This window comes from Lycium barbarum, chromosome 2 (genome assembly GCF_019175385.1).
Source record: "Lycium barbarum isolate Lr01 chromosome 2, ASM1917538v2, whole genome shotgun sequence".
Classification (NCBI taxonomy): Eukaryota; Viridiplantae; Streptophyta; class Magnoliopsida; order Solanales; family Solanaceae; genus Lycium; species Lycium barbarum.
Window position 1 is genome coordinate 53,871,338 of NC_083338.1, and position 8,777 is coordinate 53,880,114.

The window sequence follows — 8,777 nt, forward strand, 5'->3', positions numbered from 1 at the left end:
CTGGCATATTGCACAATATGTTCAATTTGCAGGGGTGGCAACCACCCTTTGCCTACCATCGTTATTGTTTAAGGCATTTGAAGGAAAAATTCCAGAAGGCATATCGAATCCTAGCACTTTGCAATTGGATGTGGGCGGCTGCAATAGAGCATCAGGAGAAGAAGTTTAACCTGCAGATGGACATTATTAGGCGGGCGAATGAGGAAGCCTTCCACTGGTTAAATGCAATTGATAAAGACAAATGAACATTACACCAGGATGAAGGTAGGCGATAGGGTATGCTGACAACAAACAGCTCTGAGTCATTCAATAGCTTGTTGAAATCTGCACGGGGACTACCCATCACCGCAATGGTGAGAATGACATTTAAGCAGGTTGTGAAGCGGTTCGTCAGTAGATCAAAAGAGTCCAAAGCATATGCAACAGCAGGTCTAAGATGGATGCCAAAATCGTCAAAACTGTTCGAGTACCATAAATATAAGGCTCAGAAACATGACCGGATGGAGTACAAGTCTGCAGAGCGCATATTTGAACTCATAACAAGTGTGCTCCAAGGTAAAGGAGGTAACGTCCACACAATTTGCGAGATTCCAAGAACATGCACATGTTGCAAGTGGCAATCATATCACATGCCATGTTCTCATGCTTTCAAGTGTTTTATCGTGTTATATCCCGTATTTTGCGTATTCAGATAATTCAAGATAATTGTGGGAAGTTAAGGGCAAGGCTATATTTTTGACCTTGTTTAACACACAAGTTGTTAATGAAATTTTTGAAGTGGAAATATTACGAATGGCTAGGGGTAAAAAGGAAAATTCGCAAGATGACTCATAGAAATATGAAGGAAGGCTAAGGGCAAATTTGAAATTTGGAAAATGGATTTTCATGAATTATAAGACAAAAAAAAAATGGGCTTGGAAATAAAAGGGCCAAGTGTGGCCATCCAAAGGGATATGGGCCAAGGCCCATATGGAGGATTAAAATAAGTATTAAAAGATGACCCATTATCATTTTTCATCTTCATCCTTAGAAGAATCAAGAAACTTGGAGAAAACCAAAAATAAGAGGGCCATTCGACCAAGAGAGGGAATTTGGAAGCCTTCAATTTTGATCCAAAAAAATATTTTCTTCTAGTATTCCTACTAATTTAAAGGTCCTCTTTAACGTGGTATAATTGTTGGAGCAAGTAGACCACTTTTGGTTGCAAGTTCATCACCCTAGCCAAGTGAGAAGTAAGTGGAAAAAGGTAAGATTTAATTTTCTTTTATATGTTATGGATGGTTGTGTATGTTGTAGTATGAAGAAATGAATGAAATTCATGAATTATGTATGTGTGGGGTGTGGCCGAATAGGGGTCTCCTTGGTAAGATGTGATGAATTGATTTTATTTAGTATTTTGGTTGTTGTTGTTGTGGAATTCCATGATGAAAATGAAGGTTTGATGGCTTGAAATGAAGTGTAATTGGTTGTGGGTTGTTGTAGAAGCTAATGTGATATTAGTATGATTCCTTATGCTTGAATGTGAAATCATTGGTGTTAGCTTGACTATGTATGGTTGAATTGAATATAAATGAAATGCCGTCGAATTGTGTAAAAAGGATTGTTAGTGTTAGAATGCATTTGAATTAATTGTTGAAGTTGGAAACATGATTGTTGGTATTGTTGTTGATAATTTGGCCGAGTTGAATTCTCGGATTGTTTTTGATAAATTGGCCGAGTTAGATTCTCGGGGATGGTGTATTTACAGGGGAAATGTTGCCGAAATTTCGGCAGAATATAAATGAATTCATTTGAAGGACTAAGACAAGCATATGTCGATGAGTCTAATGATTATGTCAATTCTCTTGAATGTAGACTAGCAAGTTTGGACGAATAAGCGTAGCTAATTGGACGTGGGATAGGTATGTAAAGCTTACCTTTTCTTTCTTTTGGCATGTCCTAGAGCTGAGTAAGTTATGATACTTATCTTGGGGTAACTCTATTCTTGATTCCGAGTATGTTAATGATTCTTATTCACTTCTTGATGCAAGTATACTTAGTATAGCCGAGCTTATTGTATGATTGAATAACAAGAAAAGTCTAAAGAGTTTTGTAAGTAATAATGTCCCTAACGTTCGTAGACGGTTTCGGATTGCTTGAGAATGGTTGTAGAGGTTCCTATAATGAAGAACGTTCATGGCTTTCATGTGCTTACTTGGATTGTTTTGGAAATGCTCGTAGAGGTCCTATAATGAATGATGTCCATAATGATATTTGAAAGGTACTTGGGATGATTGTTGCTTTAATTTTCCAAAAGTAGCTTCTGATACGTTCGTAGGAGGTTCTGTACTTCAAACGCTCATAACTTTCTTATACTAAGTCGGATTGACCCGAAGCTTGTTTTTTAGTCTTCAGACGTCGGTAAGTATACTTATCCATTGAGTCTTAAAGGTTGATTTACGTGCATTTAGTTCTCACTACTCTGCTCGTGCATATGGTTGTTAACTTTCTTATGCTAACTCGGATTAACTTGAAACGTGTTCGTGATTTTACTAATGATCTTGGAAAAATTAGTTTTGTACTAAAGGAAACATAAAGTTGATTTTCAAAACCACTCCGAAGGGGGTGCGAGATTTTATTATTTAGACTTTCCAAACCACTCCGAAGGGGGTGCGAGATTTTCGAGCCTAAGCTATTGGATGATTTCATGACTCGACTGAGCGTGTTATATAACATATGGCCTCGGCTTAAGTCTGAGTGTGCTATGGCCTCAGCTGATCACTGAGTGTGCGATGGCCTCAGCTTATGTCTGAGCGTGCTGTATAACATATGGCCTCAGTTTATGTTATGGATCATTCAAAGATTTTCACGCATTTGCATATCTACATACATGCACGACATCACCATTATCATTATTATGCCGGAAGCGGCTGCCCGAAGGGGCCATTATCATTATTATGCCGGAAGCGGCATGCCTGAAGGGGCCATCATTACTATGCCGGAAGCGGCCGTCCGAAGGGACTATTTTGTTTAGCATGTCGGAAGTAGCAAGTGTGTTAGATTGCATCATTTACTTAAAAGAATGTGTGTTCGCTTGCATTATTTACTTAAGGACTGTTTTGAGACCTCGTGTATACATTTACGCTTCTTCCAGCGAAGGCTGCAGGTATTGAGTTTGATTGTGATTTCTTCTATCCTAAATTAAGATATGATTATGACTCAGTGATGCTTTACATACTCAGTACATATTCCGTATTGACCCCCTTTCTTCATGCCTCGCAGGTACGCCCAGATGAGTAGAAGACTTTGCTAAAGGTGTTCCAGCGGGATTGGCGAGCTCCATCTCGGTTCGGAGTGTTGCCGGGTCAAGTATTTATGTCATGGTATTTGTATATGTTAGAGACTTTGCAAACAGTGTCCTGTGGATAGGGCGTCGAGAAGTGCGAATCATTTGTAGATGTTAAAAGAGTATGTATTCTCAGATGATTTCAGTTGGTTTAAAGTTCGTAATTGATTGAAAGTTTTCATAATTTGTATAAAGGCAGTGATCTCTATTTGGAAAAGTTCCATGTTTTAAAAGTTTTTGAAATGACAGGTTTTGGTAAAGCGAATGTTTAAGGGTTCGCTCGACTCTGATGAGAGTCGGGTGCCCATCATGCCCTATCTAGATGAGGGTGTGACATATCGCAATGGGAAAGAACGCCTCCCCGTACATGACTGAGGAATATACAATTGAAAATTATGCAAGAACGTATGATGGAAGGTTCTACCCACTTGGTAGTGAGAGTTATTGGCCACCGGATCCATTTTCAATGGTTGCAAATAAAGCATTTATCCGTAAATTCAGAAAGAATGCATATTCGCGTATTCATAATGAAATGGATGTTCCACCGGGGAGATACACTCGAAAATGCTCATTTTGCAATTATGTTGGTCATGATAAGCGCAAGTGTCCCTTACGGCATGGTGGTCAAACTACATCTCGCGGTGGAAGTACCTCTCGTGGTGGAGGAAACTTTCGTGGTGGAAGTACCTCTAGTGGTAGTGGCACATCTCGCGGTGGTGGCGGAAGATCAACTCAAGGGCATTAATTGATGAATGTTTTTTAAGTTTTTTTCTTACTTTGATGATTGTATTTTAAAAAGTTTGGGTTTCTTATTAATGAATTAGTATGTTAAGTATTTTCATCTACTCAAGATTATGAATGACGCAATTTAATTAAGTTTTTTTTTTTTACATGAATGCTGCCATTTTGACTAACTCTTGATTAATTATTAATGAACAAGTTTAAGTATTCGTAAAGAACTTCAAGCTAATGGCATTGAGCTTTCAAACGAAAATGGCGTTCGAGCACTTTTCAACCATTAAAACGGCCATCCGAACTTTTGTGTATCCTTGATGTATTGATCCTACCTTATTAATCGCACAAAAATAAATAGCGCTCTATATAAAATATTGAAGTTTCGGGGTCCCGAAGCATGATTAATCTATGGTCAAAGTACGTTAAAAAGTGTAATGGAAGAAGGGTTAACCAAAAGGGCCGAAAAAAAAAGAGGTACACTATAGCGCAGTAAATTACTGCGCTAAAGGTAGTTTGGTAACATTTTTTTTGTTGGGTATTTTGGTTCAAAATTATTTTTTTGGGATATTTTGGTTCCGGACTCTCCTACTAATTTAAATTTATTGAGCACGTACCTACAACTTATGTATAAAGCAGTATTTACAGACAACTTTCGGTGTTCTTAAAAATTGCCGTTTTCTTGTTATTTCCATCTACCTACCATCTTTGACATTAGCTGCTCGCTGCCAAACCTATAAGCTAGCCTTGTTTGGGGCTAGACTTTGAGTTAGGACTCAATTCCTTATTTCCGCAGAAAAGGAAAATTACTAGTTGTACTATATAGAGTTAAGACTTAAAATTCCTGAACTATTCAGCTTTTGTTAGTTTAATACTTTAATTACATTGTGTTGTCGTTATCCCTTGAACAATAATATTTTTTATTCAAATACCCATGAATTTTCTGACCGATATGATTGAGCTCAAAGTCGGGAGAATTTGTAATTTGTGGATTTTGAGTATAGCCTTTTGAAGTTACCGGATCTTAAATTTATAATTTACACATATTAAATTATTTCTTAAAAAATACAAAATTTGAGTCAAAGCTATTGAATTCTGTAGAATCTATATCTTACAACGTACGCTCGTCCCAAATGGAGCTAAAGAAGAGGAAGAGGAGGAGGTCAGTTGAAGAGTTTGCAGTGCCGGCTCAATGGTGAGGCAACTAAGGCAATTGCCTTAGGCCCCCCAAAATTGAGGGGCCGCAAAATTTATTGTTTTATATATTATTTATTTATTTATTTATTTATATATCAAAAAAATAATATTAATAAAAAGATATTATAATTTTTTTTAATGTGATTGAGGATTTTCAAATAAACAACTCAAATTTCATAACAAACACGTATATATAAAAATGACTAATTTGATGACCATATTGATAAAAGAATTTTAAAATTGTAGCATTTTTTTAGAACTGATTATTTTAATTTGAAGTGACTATTCACTTCAAATTAAATGGATAACTATTACACATGTATTAATTATGTTGACATATACTTAATGATAAATGAATTGATATTATTAGAGTAACCAGATTATATAAAGAAATAGTGTTTTTCTTTAAAAGAAAATTGTAAACAAGCATTTGTAAATAAAGTTACGAGGGGAGCTAGCAGATAATCCATCGAAAAATCAAGATATGTACAAAATTGTTGACGAAAAAATTTATTTTATTAATAAACTTAAGACCTCTTATTATGGTTTGGCTTTAGGCCACTAATTTCGTTGAGCCGCCCCTGAGAGTGTGCTTGATGAAAATCTTAAGTGAAAGTAAGTAATATAAAGTGAACTATTAACTAGTCTTTTGGCCATGAAACCAAATATTTTAATTTTTTTTTGGAATTTTGAAGTTGGAGTTGAAGATGAAGTTGTGTTTAGTTATAGTTTTTGCAAAGAATATTTGGTTGTTTGAATGTAGTGAAAGTGAAAAAAGTGAAAACAAGGTTTTAGGTGTTTTTCAAATTCCAAATACAACTTATATTTGAAATTTTATGACCAAACGTTGATTTTCAAATAAAATAAAAAACAAAAATTAAAAGTGAAAAAATTTCATGACCAAACGCGTCCTAGTTACGAGAAAAATGACTTTTCTTTCTTTCATTTGCACTAAGAAGAATATTTTATAATAACCAAACACTAAAAAATTCTATCACATCAAACGCACACAATATCAAAACTTTTTACGAGTATGAATAGATCCATTGTAGAGTTGGGTATGGGAAAAGAATTAAGGGGTCGTTTGGTAGCTGGTTAGGATTATGCAGTTATTAATAATGCATGTATTAGTAATACAGGTATTAGTTATGCAGGTATCAGTAATACATGTATTAACTATGAAAGTATTAGTTATGAAGGGTTTAGTTATGGAGGGTTTATGCATAAATTATTTCTTTGGAAGTTGGTTTGTTATGTTAAAAATTAATAAACATTATATACTTTTTAAATTAAAGTATTTGTTTAGAATTAAATTAAAATATTTGTTTACGAAATATTATAATATTATATTAAAAAAATATGTATATAAATTTTGTTTATAAAAGGAAAGTGTTTAAGTGGGGAGTGATAAGAGAAATATTGTCATTTCAACTCTTTATTCATGTATTAGTTATAACATCTTCTACCCCACATAAAATAATATATGGATTCCCTCATAACTTATACATGTATTAAGTAATGCGGGTTTCTAAATTGCAAACCAAACGTAGTACTAATTTTATATATGAATAACTTATTTCCTAACTAACTACCCAACACTATATAAGTATGCAGAAATTAATACATGAATAAGGTGTCTCTTTACTAGCTACCAAACGTGATATAAGTCAATGCAGAAATTAATACACAAATAACTTGTCTCTTGTCCAACTACCAAACGACCCCTAAATGTACGAATCCGCGACTTTTCTAGCACAAAAAAAAAGTTAAAATAAACTAGTACAAAAAAATAAAAAACTGCATTAATAGATTTCACGCACGAAATTTCGTGCGTGAAAGGACTAAGATGCAGCTTGGGCCTTTCACGCACGAAATTCGTGCGTGAAGGAGCCTTCGGTCAACCCACACTTGATTATTTGAGGATGTGCCATTACATGAGCAAAGGTGACTTTAGGTGCAGCATTTCAGATTCCAAGGCCACTATATTGCCTCTCTTCTTTTGTATGTTTCCTATTATACGAATGATCACTTAATTTTATTTTATTATATAATAATTATATTAAACTATTTAGTATAATAAAATATAATTTAACATAATTATTGTCACGACCCAACCGGAGTGTCATGACGGGCACCCGGTGCTAACTCACCCGGGCACCTCTTATCGTACATTCATATTCTCATCTAGGTGAGCCACATGGCCTGTTCATGATTTCTATGTATCAATAATACTAATCTCATTGGGTAATGACACATTTATATCATCATCAACAACAATGCCCATATCCATATACACAAGTCGATGAGGCTAAAAAATTAAATACAAAATATGAGTCGACAAGGCAGGCCATGTGACCCACCTAGATGTGAATATGAATGTACGATAAGAGGTGCCCGGGTGAATTAGCACCGGGTGCCCGTCATGGCACTCCGATTGGGTCGTGATAATAATTATGTTAAATTATATTTTATTATACTAAATAGTTTAATATAATTATTATATAATAAAATAAAATTAAGTGATCATTCGTATAATAGGGAACATACGAAAGAAGAGAGGCATTATAGTGGCCTTGGAATCTGAAATGCTGCACCTAAAGTCACCTTTGCTGATGTAATGGCCCATCCTCAAATAATCAAGTGTGGGTTGACCGAAGGCTCCTTCATTCGTGCGTAAAATCTATTAATGTGTTTTTTTTTATACTAGTTTGGTTTAACGTTTTTTTTTAGTTAGAAAAGTCGCGGATTCCTAAACGTACACATAACACAGGGTCCACGTTGATAAATAGGAGTATCTAATTCTAATATTGACACTATGCTGTTTATACCAAAGAAACGTGTGGACTCGATGGGACGTTTTTGGTTGGATGTTTGAGTAGTCTTCTTATGTCAAAAAAATAATAAAAAAAATAAAAAATCAACTAAATCGATTTATTAAATAAGTAAACCAAATTAAACCAAAAACTAGTTTTAGCAGTTTTGGTATTTTACTGGGTTTTTTTATTAGTTTGGTCAAATTGGTTCAACTTGTATTCAGAGGCGGAGCCAGGTAGGGTCATCTGAATACGTTTGCAAGTATCGGTGCTGAGCACCCATTGAGTTTGGCCAAATTAGTTTATTTATGCATAAATAATCCTTTAAAAACTCTATAAAGAACTATGAGCAACCATGTTTGATTTTTATGAGCACTATGAACTTATACTAAAATTAATAGAGCACCCATGACTTATAAATTCTAGATTCGCCACTGTCTGAACTCCCATCGGAAAAAATTATACTATTTATACATGGTTACAATTATTTTGTATCTATATATAGTAGATGTTGAATACCCTTTGGCTTCTTCATGTGTTTACTTGTAGTCGATCTTATGTTACTTATTTAGAACAATAGTCTAGAGCACAATAATGTATTTACTCCTAGCACTTGGGCTTAGCCTATTTGTATACATAGCAAAATATAGCTTAACACAAGGCATGATGGGAATAGAACACATGGCAATTGGAGTTAAAATGTTGCTTAG